The 16,595-nt window shown below is 47.8% G+C and overlaps 1 protein-coding gene across 6 annotated transcripts in view; it reads right to left on the bottom strand.

The window, feature by feature from the left end:
• ARHGEF2 (Rho/Rac guanine nucleotide exchange factor 2) overlaps positions 1-16,595 on the bottom strand; it is a 136,411-nt gene that overhangs the window by 107,441 nt on the left and 12,375 nt on the right. For 4 of the 6 annotated variants that reach the window (XM_060269554.1, XM_060269555.1, XM_060269553.1 and 1 more), the window contains exon 2: positions 1,496-2,014. The exons of the other annotated variants lie outside the window; for them this stretch is intronic. The gene's annotated coding sequence lies outside the window, so the exon portion shown is untranslated. The remainder of the gene's footprint in view (positions 1-1,495; positions 2,015-16,595) is intronic. 6 annotated transcript variants of the gene reach the window in all.

Genomic DNA, 16,595 nt, shown 5'->3' with positions numbered 1-16,595 from the left:
ATAAAACATCTTTTGTTAACCCAGCCATAGCACCAAATCTGTACAGCAAGGAGATGCCCGTCATAAACCCCTGCTCAAACAATCCTTTGGCTTTGATCTTGCACTTAAACAGCTTTCTAACCCAGCTGGGGTCAGATGTGAACATAGTTTTGGAGGAACTGTGTCTCCAACAAGGGCCTAGCAAGAGTGCACCTGTCGGGATGGCAAGGATGAAGGTAGTGCCCAAGGCAGAACCTGTTGGGTCACCCCAAAAGTTGCAAATTTCCCAACAAGGAAAACAAGCCCATGACATTGCATAGACCGTACATTGCTTTATACATTTATTTATAATGATTGGGATTCCTAGGGCTGCATTTTAGGGCAAAGACCTCACAAGGCAGGATATCCAACCCAAACAGTTTTAATTAATTCAAAACAATCACCAAATGATAACGCAAAAATGATTAAAGATAGTAGCATACTTGAGTATCCAACAGTTGCAGGAGGAAAGGTCAGGGGGCCAAAGCTCAGGCTTGCAAGAGAGGTTAAAAATGAAACTATACCTGCGTATGTCTAAACCAGCCTTCCCCAGCGTGGTGCCCTGCTAGCTGGGGGTGATGGGAGTTGTAGTCCAAAACAGCTGGAAGGAAACACGTTTGAAAGGGCTGGTCTAAACACTTGGGTGACTGCTTACCCCCTTGCGGTACTGACACCTCCCCTGCCTCCATGGAACGTTGCCCTTGCCTCTTCTCCCCCCCCCTTTTTTCACCACAGTCAAAAAATTTAAAAGTGTAGACTCCTTGGGCAGAGAGTTAGCCTTTCTGAATGAAGCACCACATACACACCATATATTTAAAGCGCTGTGATACCACTTTAAACCGTTACGGCTTCTCCTGGGAGTTGTAGTTTGGTAAGGGTGCTTAGTTGTTAGGAGACACCCCCCCCATTCCCTTCCCAGAGCTACAATTCCTAGAGTGGTTTAATAATCAATCCCTCTTTCCCAGGGAACTCTGGGAATTGTAGCTCTTTGGGAGGAGTAGGGGGGTCTCCACACAACTCTCAGCACCCTTAACATACTACAGCTCCCAGAGTTCTTTGGGGGATGCCATGACTATTAAAAGTGCTATGATACTGCTTAAAATGTAGGGCGTGAACACGCCTAGAGCAGGCATCCCCCAACTGCGGCCCTCCAGATGTTTTGGCCTACAACTCCCATGATCCCTAGCTAACAGGACCATTGGTTGGGGAAGATGGGAGTTGTAGTCCAAAACATCTGGAGGGCCAAAGTTTGGGGATGCCTGGCCTAGAGCTACAATTCCCAGCACACTTAACTACAGCTCCCATAAATTGCTAGTGGGGGAGCCATGACTTGTTTTAAAGAGGCATGAGACCGCTTTACAGGAAATGTAGTGTGGATGTGGCCATGGATGGATACAATAGTTGCATCTTCCAGGAGGCCTGAACCCCAACCCCCCACAGCTTCAGGAGGAAGCCTGCCCTAGTGGCCAAAGCTCACCTGCTATGCTGCTCTCCCAGCCAGTGCCTTCCGCAGAGTACGAGGATAAGTTGTGGGCAGGATTGCAGCTATCCCTGGGATGGCTCAGGGTAGAAAAGGAAACAGGATGATCTCAGCTTCTTTCCTGTTTCCACTTTGCCCCCCCCCCCCAGGCACAGTCAGCTGGTGGGAACTGTCCTTTTTTAACCCTTTATCTCCTGCACCATCAGCACTAAATACTCCAGAAGATCAGGGAGCCAACAGTTCAGAAATGGAGGAGGAGGACCATGGCAGCCAGGAGGGCAGACATCTTCTCGAGGAGAGAACCTCTCGGTGCTATTATTTCAGGTTCTCTTGGCTGTAAAGAAGCTAAAAGGAGGAAGGAAGATGGGCAGAAAGCGGCTCTTGGCTGCCCCACCGTTGGCCTCCTTCGGCCTGCTTCAGCCACTGCCCTCCTGATTCTCCACTTCCCCTCCAAGTACCTCTTCTCAAAATCCACGTCTTCGTTTCTCCATTTCCTCCGCAATCCTGGCCCTGGTTCTGATAATTAAGAAAGGAGAGGTGAGCTTGCCAATATTATTATTAATAATAATTTGTCGCACTTCTATCCCACCTCTTTCTCCGAGCAGCTCAGTGTGACGTCCACGATTCTCCCCATCCTCATTTAATCCCAACAACAACAACCCTGTCAGGTAGGTTAGGCTAAGAGGCAATGATTGGCCCAAGGACACCACCCAGTGAGCTTCATGGCTGAGTGAAGATTTGAACCCTCGTCTCCCAGGTCCTAGTCCAATAATCTAATCACTGGTGAGTGTGCGTGCGTGTGTTGAGAGGGTTCCAACTGGGAGCACACTGGGGGCTCCAAGTTAAGGCAAGCTTGGCATGTTGTTCCCAGGAGATCAAAACAGGGCTTCTTTAGTTAAACTGTGGAACTCCCTCCCACAGGAGACAGTGATGACCACCAACTTGGATAGCTTTAAGAAAGGACTGGACAAATTCACAAAGATGAATGGCTCCAATGGTTTAACAATAACTCTGTAAGGGGAATATGGGTCTCCAATGGGGACTCTTGGCTATATCACTCAGACTGTTCAAAGTGGCACCTTAAATGTATGGTGTGAAGGTTTATCTGTGAGGGCTCCATCATGCTGACTCCTGGCACCAGCCCCGTAGAGAAAAGCTGTTCTGGGAGAGAGGAGGGGCGCTTGATAAGAAAGCAAAAAACAAAACAAAAAAACACACCTAGTTAATCATTTTGCGTTCCAGAGTTGTGTGTTATCCTTTTTTTAAATAATGAAGTATGAGGTCAGAAGGCGGGGGTGATCTCAGCACCAAGGAGAGGGGAAAGGGAGTCAACTCTGACCACTTTTGGAGGAAGCGCTTCCATGGGAACCTCGGCAAGTGTACATAACAAAGCGGAGCCATGCCGCCAGGCTGGGCACCTGGAGAAGGGAATGGCAGGCAGAGGGGAAGGGAGAGCCAGTATATCCCTCTGGATCTCTCTCTGCAATAGAAAAAAAACTTTCCTTGGGGAAGGAAAAGCAAGCCATGAGGGCTCATCCACACCTTGCTTGTGCCATGCCTAAAATGCACAGGTCTGAGAGGTTTTCTGCTTGTCACGTGTTTTGTAAGCAGAGGTAAAGGGACCCCTGACCATTAGGTCCAGTCGTGACCGACTCTGGGGTTGCGCGCTCATCTCGCTCTATAGGCCGAGGGAGCCGGTGTATAGTTTCCAGGTCATGTGGCCAGCATGACAAAGCCGCTTCTGGCAAACCAGAGCAGCACATGGAAACACCGCTTACCTTCCCGCCGGAGAAGTCGCTATTTATCTACTTGCACTTTGATGTGCTTTCGAACTGCTAGGCTGGCAGGAGCTGGGACCGAGCAACGGGAGCTCACCCCGTTGCAGGGATTCGAACCGCCAACCTTCTGATCAGCAAGCCCTAGACTCTGTGGTTTAACCACAGTGCCACCTGGGTCCCTGTAAGCAGGGATACAAGAGGTTTTTTGCTTGCCCTGTACAGCACACCCACCATAGAGTGACTATTCCAGCACCCGTAACAAACTATGGTTCCTAGCATTCTTTGCAGGGAAATTGTGCGCTTTAAGCATGCTTTGAATTAATGGTGTGTACACAGGCATAGAACACTTTAAATGTGGAATCCCAAAGATCTGTGAAGAGGCTGAATCCCTCCTGCAAAATACAGACAGTCTAGAGGTGCCCACTGATGTTATGCGCTTTTTAAGCTTTGCATTGATTTATTGTTTTGTTCTTTGTATGGAAATCTAAAAGCGAACAACAATACTGGATTGGCTAACACTTCTTTATCAACTTAAACCATCTCAAAAAGTAGCTATTGTGTTATTAAATTAGTAAAACACACACAAACTTCTGGAGTCATTTTGATTGTACAGGGATCCATTTTCCCACATGCACTTAAATTTGGATGGGGTGGGTGGGGCTTTACATACCTTTTTTATTGTTTGGCTGTTAAGTATGACCTCAGACTTGTAGGACAATTTAAGTGGATTTACAATCACCTACAAAGCAAATTAAGTCAGAGCCAGGTGGCGCTGTGGGTTAAACCACAGAGTCTAGGGCTTGCTGATCAGAAGGTCAGCGGTTCGAATTCCTGCAACGGGTGAGCTCCCGTTGCTCGGTCCCAGCTCCTGCCCACCTAGCAGTTCAAAAGCGCGTCAAAGTGCAAGTAGATAAATAGGAACCGCTCCGGCGGGAAGGTAAACGGCGTTTCCGTGCGCTGCTCTGGTTTGCCAGAAGCAGTTTTGTCATGCTGGCCACATGACCAGGAAGCTGTCCGCGGACAAACGCCGGCTCCCTCGGCCTATAGAGCGAGATGAGCACCGCAACCCCAGAGTCGGACACTACTGGACCTGATGGTCAGGGGCCCCTTCACCTTTACAAAGCAAATTGAGTCAGAGATCTTACTAGGGGGCCTGTCCTGAATGAGTGTGAACTGTTTATATGGGCAGGTGTGCCTCTGAACACCAGCAAAGTGCATTTTCCTACAACTGTACAATTGCCAGTCCCCAAACATCTGGGGTTTCATGGGGGCTTATTTCCCAAGAAGTGTGCATCAGGTACGGACCCCATGTGAGAATACCTAGGCTTCTAAAATGTGAGAGCAAAACTTCTAAAATGTAGAGCCAGTGCAGTGTAGAGTATTGGATTAGGACCAGGGAGGCCTGGGTTCAAATCCCTGGCCACAAAGCTTGTGAGAAAGGGCAGGATGGCAACATATTAAAATAGATAAAGTAATGATTGTCCACCGACCTAACAAATTTGCAAGGGCCTGTTGAGCTCACGCTGGGGCAAGGAAAATCCAATCAGGAGTTTAACAACAACAACAACAACAACAACAACAACAACAGCCAAGAAGCGAACACAGTTTTAAGATTGTTCCAAGCTGAACTCATGATTCTTGGTCAGTCGCTTTACATTTCTATCATTCCTTTGTAGCAAAAGCCATACACGATAACGAGCTATTTTAATTCTCCATCCAACCAAACAAGGAGGAGACTTCCTTCCATGCCTTTCCTGCTACATCCAGGCTTTTCAAAGTCGCTTTGAGACATTTGGCTGCTTTCAGACCAGAGTTGCCCTCAAAATATCTCATCACTGAAGTGCTTGCAGTATTTTGGTTCCCCTATGTAAATTTAAGAGACACCCTTCAAGATTTGCATTTAAGAGTAAGAATTGCCAGTCCTGGGAGAGAGGGGAAAGTCACACTTATAGTGCATCTACCCAAGCTGCTAACCTGGACATGCCTCCTGATTGGACAGGGGCATTCCCCAGGGTGGTGACTCATACAGAGAACCGATAAGTAGTCATAGGGTCATCTGAAGCCACTTCACAGCAAGTCAAGCCATTGGGTCCATCTAGCTCACTATTCTGAGTGGCAACAGGATTCAGGCAGGAGTGTGTCCCGTCCCTACCTGGAGATGCTTCTAGGGATTGAACCTGGAACCTTCTGCACACAAAGCATGTTTCCTACCACTCATCCACAGACTTTCACCTGCTCACTGTCTTCTGTGACAGCAGAGGAGGCCGAATCAGGAGTCATTGAATGACCCACATATTCCTGGTGCACAGAGACACAGAATTATCCATCCAGCGAAGGCTGATTGGGAGATCAGCAACTCACACAGAGATGCAGCAGGCAGACTCCCCCCTGAAGGAGCTTCTCGTGACTTTGTTTAACTCATATAGCGACTCTTTCTGATCCCAGTGGCTGGGAACTGCTGGGTTAAGGACCTCCAGTAAAAAGAGAACCACGGCAAGAGTATCATCCTTGAGGGTCTTGGAAGGAAACCACAACAGCAGAACTGGTTTCAAACGATTGGCACTCACCCCAATAATGACAACTAGGCATGCCCCAAAGGCAGGAGTGGGGCATAAAATGATAAGCTAGCAAAGCCCAGCTCCACCACAGCATGGCACCCTGATTTCGAAAGTGGCCAGCCATGTGCCTCTCAGGGAGCCTGCAAGCTTCTGGAACTCAGCAACTGAAACTTGGAGAAATATTGCCTCTGATCCTGGAGAGTATGTTAATTGAGATATTTGCCACAGGGGGAAAGAAATACCCGTGTGTGTGTGTGTGTTTATAGTGTATCAGAGGGACTGTAAATCCCAAATCATTGGAGCCACACACTGCTTGGGCTTGAGGAAATCTAATGGGGTCCCCTCCAGATCTACAATTCTATTCTTCTAATGGGACAGGTTGATCACCAACGATCAGCCGCAATGGTCCCTGAGCTTTCATCAGCCTTCCAGACAAATTCAACGCAACAAGAAAAGAATTAAGAAACCAACAGCAGGTCTGACCAAACCAGCCCACCCATCTCCTGCAAGAGGTAGGGGTGGCCAAGAAATCTGTGTTGCAATACAAAAAAGGGGGGCTGGGGGGCAATAGAGAAATATGCCAGGCAAGAGGAGGAAAAGTACATAATAAAACTCTCACTTCTGCCGGAATGTAAATAACTCTTGAAGCCTAGGCTCAAGGAATGTCAAAAGAAAGAACAAAAATATTGAAAGAGGGTGGTGAGTGGAATTCAGAGATAAGGAAGGAGAAAGCCCTAGAATCAGAGAATTGTAGAGTTGGAAGGGACCCCGAGGGTCATCTAGTCCAACCCCCTGCAATGCAGGGATTATGGCTAAAGAATCTCTGACAGAAGGCCACCCAACACCTGGTTAAAACCTTCAATGAAGGAGAGTCCACCCCACCACATTTCAAAAGAGTCCAGTTCCACTGCTGAACAGCTCTTATAAATTGTTGTGACTCACCCTGGAAGGGTGGATAAATAAAATAAAGTTATCATCAGGGTTTTTTTTTTTAGTTTCCAGGCTCGTAGGCACTGCTTTTTCTCAGTTTATGGGGCTTGGTTCACTGCCATGAGTTAACTACACTCCTGACTTGTGGCAGCTTGATATGCTAGCCGCGTCTGTATTGTGCTTGGATGCAGGAAATCAATGTTCGAGAAATGACTTGACTTGGTCCTGGGTGGTCATAATTTCCCAACCTAGCCTACCTCACAGGGTTGTTGTGCGAGGCTAAAACACTGCTCTCGATAGAATCAAGCAACTGTTTCCTGTTTATACCCTGGATAACGTAGGCGTATTCTAGAATGCAGGGGAGGTGCCCCACAAGTCCAGGAGGCCAGATGCAACTATGCTAGTTATTTGTGGCACACACCACCGGCCAGAAAAGGGGGGGAATAAAATTAGCTCTCTTCCAGCTTGTTTCCTCCTTTGCAGGATTCTAACGCTACAGGTGACAAGGCAAGAATTTGCAAGGCTGGCTTAGAACGGAGAGATAAGCAGCCAGGCAGAAACTGTGCCCCTCCATTGCAACTGTTGTAAAAATTTGCAGAGCTACACGGTCCTAGAATTAAGTGGATCCTTGACCCAGGAAGAGTCCAGGTATCCTGGCAGGCAGACGAAGTTTGAGCGTCTCCTGCCTACCAAATAACAGAGGCCAAACCAGGACGTACGAAGCAAGGTACTTTATTAATTAAATAATAAAGCTATTGCAATAGCGATCCGTCCACACAAGCAAGTTGAAGTGAAGGGACCCCGAACAAAGGAAGCTTCACAAATTTATAGGTTTCATTTCCAATAGTACAGAATTGCATAAAAGGTGGGGAAATGGGTTCTGGGAGGGGGTAATCGCGAGAGGACAAAGGGGTTGATGGAATTCTTGATGTAAGATATCATGGTGATAGTCCAGGTAATGATTATGCATGTCTCCTTATTGTTTGACAGGAAGACTCTGCGGATGTGGGAAGATTGTTGATAACACCTGTTTATCAAATAAAATTGTTGTTCTCACTGAAAGTGTGTATTTGAGTCGTGCTCTTTTAGACTGGCTAGGTGGCAGTGTGGTATCAAGAAGAAGTGGAAACAGTCCGTAAAATATGTTGTGCCACAGAGGTGCCTATTAACTTGCAACAAAGTTTATACAAATATTCAACGTTTGCAATAGAGAGAAAAGACTACACTTAAAGTTAAAGAAGAAGAAGATATTATACAGTAACTAATAATACACAGAGAGGATACAATTCTAACAGCGGTAAAACGTTCACAGTTCAGAGCGATGTTTGACAGCTTATAACATTTTATCAAGGACAACGAACTAAAAGCTTAGAAGGGTGCATAAGTGGAAACCTTTGCAAATAGTAGAGTCAAACAATTAATTCTTCAGGATGGCAGGATTTTTTAAACAGGTACAATTTGATAGAAAGGTTCAAGGTATCAGTGCAAGGTTATATTATTGCGGTTTCGTAAATAGATACAGTTTCATACAGAGTAGAGAATAGGGAGATGCATCGGGTAACATGATAGAGGACACCATAACATTACTAAAGGAACAACGGAATAGTTTATTAGGGATAAATATATATATCTTAAAAAGGTCCATGGTTCAGCTGAATCTGGGTCATGAAAAGTACAAGGGAGGGCACCTCAGGCGGGGATTTGGGAGGGTGGAAATTCCGAGAATGGGTGATCGTTATCGTTTTTGGTTATCTGGCTGGAGGTGCGATTATGCAAGTTTCCATGTGGGTGTGAGACAGGATTTAGCAATGGGTTATGTAAAAGGGTGCGTGTGTTTTCCAAGAGGTCTGGAGGAACTGTCTGGGTCAGCAGGGGATTAATTTACCTTGATACGGCAGAATAGGCTTCTCTTGACTTTTGAACCATGAAGTCAAGAAAATGGCTTCTCTCTGGCTAAACTGTCCCCTCTCTGTACATTGGTAGTCTCGTAATGCATGGGGGCAAATTCCTCTTACCCTGCCCCTTATAACATTTCCCCTCTCTGCGGATTAATTTTTAAGTAATTAAAAATTATTTCCGCACACCGGGGTAATGTACTCCCCACTCCCAAGGTGGAACATCGGTACTATCTCGGGGAACTCAGGGGAAGGACATAACGGAGCTTGAAAGGAGGTTGGGGAGGGCTTTTGTCTGCGGGGAGTTAACATAGCCGGGAAACATTGGAGGCAACAGCAAAGGGAGGTAAGGAGGAGGATCAAAGATAGAGCTAGAAAAAGGGTGCCTTTCACGATTTCCCTGAGCCAGGAGGCATTGGGAAGCCACGACCAGATATCCCAGTCTGAGACCCCTTCATTCTGCACCTCGTGGAGATCTTTTGTTAGGGAATCGATGGCTCGGAGGTGTGCTGTTATATTCAGGGTCTGATCGGATACATACATACAGCACTCCGCCCCGATGAGCTTACAGGTCCCGCCCTGTGCTGACAGGAGGAGATCAAGAGCCAAGCGGTTCTGAATAGAGAGGGATCGGACCTGAGTGAGTTCTGTTAACACTGCTAGCGTGGCGGCCTCAGATTCATTGATGAACCGCAACAAAATATCCGTTAGTTTTAAGATGTCCATATGGTTCGAGAAAGCCCCATAGGCTGGGAACACTGCGCGGAGCCAGGTCTCTGCCTTTGCCTTAGGTTTTAACGGGGTAGTCGGGGACCTCCTGTTTCTCAAGCGGCCGGTAGGTAAGTCCTGGGTTACCCGGAACCCTGGGTGTATGTGGCCGAGGAAGCAGGATCCTCTCATGTGAATACTGACCCACGTATAACCTCGGGAGGAACAGAGCCAGAATAGCCCGCTGAGGGGTTTCCCAATTCGTCCGGTGCTAAAGGCTTCTATGAGACCGTCAATGGGTGATTCTTGAATGAACGGGAACAAGACGGCTGTCAGGGCAGACTTGAGATCAGGGTAAGAACGGGAATGCGTGTGATTCCTGACTAAGGTGAGGTCCTCTCCGGGGTTTATTAAGATCGTAACGGGGCATTTGCTAGAACCCACATGGCTTCCAGTTCCTGTAAATTCTCTACAAATGGGTCCTTGGGACTCACCACTCAGGTATATATACTGTGAAGTGGGCTTTAAGAAAGTAAGGTTCCGGTTCAGGAGGTAGGTACTCTTATACTGTTGGAGGGTGAGGGGGTTTGCAACGAAAGGCACTCCCTGCTCTATGTGGGATGGGATATGGGTGCAGATCCAGCAGTCAGTTAAATTCGTGGCATGGGCGGCCCGCTGAAGGAGCTGGACGTACGTATTACTTTGCCATGCAGAGATATCGGAAATGCGCGGGGGCAAGGGAAGTCCTGTAAGGTTGACGTTTCTAGGGGCAGTGCCGAGGGGCTGTAAAGGGTCCTGTCGGTGGAGTAAGTGTAGGTCAGTTGAGACTCCCCCGCATCTCTGGGGTCCTACATGGTCCCATTCCGTACTAGCCCCACCTCCAACTGAGTGTAACCATCCCTCGACATACCTATTTCCTTCCCAGGTTGATGCCGTCCCTATGTCCCATATACAACAAAATTTTCGAACGCAGATACCTTGAATGGTCGTAGCAGTGGATGGATTGGTACACATGAATCCATAAGTCCAAAAGTCATAATGCATAGAGTCCGTGTATTCCCCCCAAAGTCCTTGTCCTTGTTCTGCGGGGTCAAAAGTCTTAATAGTGGTGCCCCATTGGGTCTGATGAGAAGTTCCATTGTGGCAAGTTAACCGGTTCCAGGAATGGTCAAGGGTAAAGAAAGCACGTCCCAATATAGAGAAGGAGGCAGACCTTATAAGTAATTCCCAGGTTTGGGTGCCTCGCAGTTGGGGTCGAAAGGCATGTGGTAGCCACCTCTTAGTTCCGGGAAGGCAGAATTTGAAGTCTCCAAGGTTGTTCAAGGAAGTAGGGTCAGAGGAGTCGACGGTCCGATGATCCAGGAAGAAGAACTCAGAAGGATTTTCTCCACAATTGAGCTGCTGGGCTGCGACGTAGGTGATGAAGGCGAGACAGTATCCCAGGAGCAGGGTCCGGTCCATCTCACGGGTTGGCAGAGGCGAAAATCTGTATAAAAATAAAGAAAGAACTCGACAGACACGATACAGTTAGGGAAGGGAGGGGGTGGTGGTTTTTGGGTTTGAGAAAGATAAGGGAGGAGGGTGGGAAAACTGGGTTGGGTTTTGGGAAGGTGGTATGAGAAAGGGAAGGTAAAACAAAAACTGGGGTTTCAGGTCCCGCTCCCGGTGTCGTGGCATTTCTGTTTCCGGAACTGCATTCGTATGGGTGGATGATCTGGGTCGTCTGGTTCAGGTACTACAAGGATCTTTGACATCCACTTCTCCAGGTCTCCTTGGTCACCTTCCTTGGCTGTTATTGGGATCGAGGTGGGTTCCTCGGGAGGGTCTTGGGGGGATTCGATGGCTGGCGCGGGATTGTCGAGTGGGACGGTGTCTTCGGTGGAGTTGATGGAAGATGGGGAGGTCCTTGCAACGTCACCCAGGTCGTTGGGGTTTGGTGCGGACTTACAGAAGGTGTGATGAATCCAGGCAGAACGTTCAGAGACCTTGATTGCAGTTGGGGTCGTCAGGAGAATCTGGTAGGGTCCTTCCCACTGGGGTTGTAAGGTGGCTCGCCTGTAAGTTTTAACCCAAATCCACTGTCCAGGCGTGAAGGAGTGAGCATCGACATCAAGGGGAACATTCTGACAGGTCGCTGCATAATGGTGTAGTTTCTTTAGTTGTCGTTGTAATTGTGTAACATATACAGTCAGTTCGTTTTCCCCAGTCTCTAGCTCAGAGACGGGGAGTTGGGTGGTATGAGTCGGGGAGGGTCTGGCGAACAGGAGTTCATAGGGAGATAGTTTCAAGAGTCCTCTCGGCTGGCTACGAATATTATGTAGGACTAACGGAAGAGCATTTATCCATTTTAGCCCGGTAGCCTTACAGATTTTTCCCAATTGGGTTTTTATAAGTCCATTCATCCGCTCCGTCTGACCTGAAGAGGCCGGATGGTACGGGGTGTGGAGTTCCCATTTAATTCCAAATGCCTTGGTGACAGACTGAACTACCTCTGCAGCGAAATGTGTCCCACGGTCAGAGTCTAATCGACGTGGAACTCCGTATCTGGGAATTATTTCCTGCATGAGGATTTTGGCAACGGTTTGAGCATTTGCTCGTTTGCATGGAAAAGCTTCTGGCCAACCTGAAAGTCGGTCTGTTATGACAAGTAATTGTTTAAACCCCATACAGTTCGGGAGTTCTGCAAAATCTAGTTGTAGGCTTTCAAAGGGTATATATGCCCAAGGTCTAGACCCTGGTGGTTTGCGTGGTTCTTGTTTTGGGTTGAATCCGGCGCAGATGGTGCAATTTTTTGATACTGCCTTCGCAAATTGGTGTGCACCTGGGGCATACCAATGCCTAAGGATGCTGTCTGCTAGGCGGTTTGCTCCCCAGTGTGTGAAATTGTGTAAAACCCGGAGGTGGCGGGGTACCCAGGCTTTAGGCATTGCTAGACGTCCGTCCGGCAAAACCCACGCATTGTCCCTTTGGTGTGCCCCCAGTTGTTGCCATGAGCTTATTTCTTCTACACTAGCGGTGCGATACATTCGATTGAAGTCTACATCGGCTGGAACTAAGATGGCTTGAAATTCATTTTCATACATTTCCCCTCTCATGGCCGCTGCCTTCTGGGCAGCGGCGTCCGCAATACTATTCCCTAAGGAGACAAAGTCCGTGCCATTTGTGTGTGCTTTGCAGTGTATTACTGAGATGGCCTTCGGGAAATGTATGGAGTCCATTAGTCTTTTCACTAGCGGTGCGTGAGAGATTTGTGTTCCTGCAGCTGTTAGGAATCCCCTCTGTTTCCAGAGGGTACCCGTAGCGTGTACCAGTCCGAAACAATATTTGGAATCAGTATAGATATTTACGCGCTTGCCTTCACTCAATTCGCAAGCTCTGATAAGGGCAATAAGCTCAGCTGCCTGCGCACTGTAGCGCGGGTTTATAGGTGCAGCTTCTAGGATGGTGTCGTGTGTTACCACAGCGTACCCAGTTTGTCTTGTTCCAGCCACGACCTTGGAACTTCCATCTGTAAAGATTGAGATATCTGGGTTTTCCAAGGGAAGGTGGTCTAAATCTTCCCGTGGCCTTTCGGCCAAGCGGACTGCTAAGGTGCAATCGTGATGGGGGGTCCCGTCGTCGGGCAGAGGCAGTAGGGTGGCTGGATTTAGGGTATTGACTCTTTTAATGCGCACGTTGGATGGTGTGAGCAGGGCAGCTTCGTACTGATTTAGTCGTTCGTTACTAAAATGTTGACAGTTTCGTAAGTTTAACAAGGTGGCTACAGCATGTGGTACATTTAGGATTAGTTCTTGATTTTGAACGATTTCTAGGGCTCTGTCCACTAATTCCGCAGCGGCAGCAATTGCCCTGAGGCAACCTACAGTCCCCTTAGCTACCGGGTCTAATTGAATACTGTAGTAGGCGACAGGACGTTCCTGGCCTCTGAAGGTTTGTGTCAGAACTCCGGAGGCTACCCCTTTCTGTTCATGCACGAACAGCGAAAAGGGGAGACGGTAGTCTGGCAATCCTAAGGCTGGAGCGGACCTCAGTTCCCTTTTGATAGTTTCAAAATTTTGTAGGCTTTCTTTGGACCATTCAAGGGGTTCTGGTTCGTCCTTATTAGTCATCTTTACAAGGGGTTTGGTTAATTCTCCATACCCTGGGATCCATGACCTGCAAAATCCGCTCATTCCTAGAAACCCGCGGAGCTGTTTCTTGGTCTTTGGCAGGGGAACCTTAGCTATAGCATCTACTCTTTCAGTTGTCAAAGCTCTTGTTCCGTGGCCAATTATGTGGCCCAAGTATTTTACTTCAGTTTGGCAATATTGTAGTTTTTTTGGTGAGACCTTGTGGCCCTTGTCGGCAAGGGCGGTTAGTAGATGGACGGTGTCCATGTGGCAATTAGTTGCGGAGGTGGAGCAAATTATCAAGTCATCTACATATATTAAAAGGGAGGAGCCAGCAGGAAAGGAGAGGTCTTGTAGGTCCCTATGCAATGCACAAGCAAAAATTGTTGGGCTCTCTACATATCCCTGTGGGAGTCTAGTCCAAGTCAGCTGTCCTTTTTCCCACGTAAAGGCGAACAGAAATTGGCTTTTCTCATGCACTCTTATGGAAAAGAAGGCGGAGCATAAATCAATGACACTGAAATATGTACTATCTGGTGGGATTCCGGTCAAAATTGTATTAGGGTTGGCGGTGATGGCGTGGCGGGGTATCACAAAGTTGTTGATAATTCTGAGGTCTTGGACAAGCCTGTATTTAACTGGGGCACCCGGGGGTGATGGCTTGCGTACCGGCAGGAGTGGACTATTGCATGGGCTGACGCAGGGAACAAGGATGCCTTGATCCATAAAATCCTGTATCATTGGCCTCAATCCTTCTATTGCCTCCTGCGGCAAGGGGTACTGTTTGATGGAGGGGTATGGGACATCAGTGCGGTATTTAATAACAACGGGATCTGCCGATTTTAAGAGTCCCACAGAGGTATTAGTATTTCCCCATAGGTGAACTGGTACCTTGTCAATCAGAGGGGTTGGTATTTCTAAATCAGTCAGGTTTTCTTCCTTTAAAATGCCTTGAAAGGAGACTGCCGCCTCTTCTGGCATGTGGAGGTAGATACCCTCAGTGCTGCAAGTTATAGTTGCCTGTAATTTACATAGTAGGTCTCGCCCTAGTAGGTTGACAGGGCTCGGGGTCAGTAGAAATGAGTGCTCAGCAGTCAGGGGCCCTATCGTTACTTTCGCTGGCTCTGAAAGAGCGCATGTCCTGGGGATCCCATCAATGCCCATTATACGTTGTTTTTGCTGACTGGACCTCAGATGACTGTCGTTTAAAGTTGAGAAAGTTGCCCCTGTATCTAGTAAACACTGATACTCATGGCCATCTATGGTGATTGTGCATATGGGGTCATGGGCTGATAAGGCAATTGTCGGGCATACCAGGGCAAGGTTTGAAGGATCCCCGTTTAATTGTCATTGGTTAGTCTCTGAATTAAGAGTGGGTTGCATTTGCTCCTGGTTAAATTCCAGCGGTAGTTGGAATGGGCGCTGATTCTGGAAAGGGTTTGGCGCTATCGGGTTAGGGTTTTGTGCTGCATTGGATCCCATCCCTAGAGCTGGTTTTGGTGCCACGGTATTTAAGAATAATGGACAATTTCGCTTGAAATGCCCTATTTGATTGCAGAAAAAGCATTGAGAGGTGGTCTCTCGATGCTGGACATTGTTAGCCCTTTGGTAAGGAGAGGCTTGTCGATTTGCATGTGCGTTCATCCCTCTAGGTTGTGTGGGAGCCTTTGAATTTCTGAAGGGGTAACTAGGTTGGGGGTTATATGCGGTACTGGCTGCACTCAAAGCCAAGGCGAGGACTCTAGCATCGTCCTCCTTTTCCTTCCTTGCCTCCTTTTTCTTTTTCTCATCCCTTCCATCATAAATGGTTTTCGCAAGCCCGAGGATCTCACTCATGGGTTTCCCTTCATAGGCTACTTGGAGGGAGAGGAATTTTCTGATGTCTGGACAAGCTTGGTCTTTAAAGAAGCTTTTCACCACTACTTGGTTGTCTGGGGTATCAGGATCGATCCCCCCCCATGTTCGAAAGGCGGTTATTAGCCTGGTATAGAAGGCGGTGGGAGTTTCATCAGGTTCTTGGGTTACCTCCCTGATCTTAGTCCAATTTGTAGATTTTTTTCCCGCGAGCCTTATCCCATGTAAGATGGCTTTTCGAAACGCCTTCAGATACCAAATCCCAGGCGTGGTGTTATAGTCCCATTCTGGTTCGGTTCTAAGTTGGGCTGCAGTTAGAGGCTCGATCCCTGCAGGTTTATTGAGTTGGACATCAGGTAATTTTAGGGCTTCTGTTGCTTTCTCTAAAATCTCCTCCCGTTCGGGCTCATTAAAAAGACCATTCAGGAGCATGTGTACGTCTGCCCAGGAGGGATTATGAGTAGAAAAAATAATGGCAATTTTACGATAGCACATGTCAGGATTGTCTTTTAAGGTCGACATCTGCTGAGCCCAATTCAGTAGGTCTGAGGTTAAAAAGGGAACATGGGAATAGACGAAGTTCGTCCCATCTGAAACTGGGACTGACCTTAAGGGATATTGTCCCTGGGTTTTCTCGGTAGCCTCTGGTTCCTTTTCTATGGGGTCTCTTTCCTTTGTGGACGATCCCTTTAATTCCGATAAAACTGTCACTAGTTGCTCCACTAAATTGGTTTCTGGGTCACGACTACGAGTTCTGCTAGCAACAGGACTTAGCTGGGGGGGTACTTCAGCAGGAATTCGGGCTTCGAGGTTGCCCTGAGGTGCTGGACTTAGACTAGGCATGGCAGGAGTTACAGATCCGCCCTCCACTGCACTCCGGGAGTCTTGGACCTCAGCCTCCCGTTGTCTGTTTGCGTTAGAAGGAGATGGTGCCGGGGCTTCGGCAGGGCTGCAGAGCTGGTCTACCGGCTCTTCTATAATTGTTTCCTGGTACGGTGGGGGTCTTGAACTCCTTTCCGTTATTACTGGCATTTGTGGGGCTGTTGGACCTTCAGTCCCTTTAAGAAGGATTTTTGCCTTTTCAAATAAGTTGAGATATCGAATTTGCAAGGGGTATTGGTCTTCCAGTGTTATTCTTAGTGCAGAGATTCGCTGGGCATTAAGGGAACCTCTCGGGATCCATTTTTCCCCCTCTGGATGGTCCGCAGTGACGCGGATCCAGTCTTTCTGACAGAGTCTTTTTAGCCGATTTTTGTCAAGTTTTT

Source organism: Zootoca vivipara, chromosome 17 (assembly GCF_963506605.1).
Source record: "Zootoca vivipara chromosome 17, rZooViv1.1, whole genome shotgun sequence".
Lineage (NCBI taxonomy): Eukaryota > Metazoa > Chordata > Lepidosauria > Squamata > Lacertidae > Zootoca > Zootoca vivipara.
Note: the sequence above shows the minus strand (reverse complement) of the source record. Positions and strands in the feature narration are given on the sequence as shown.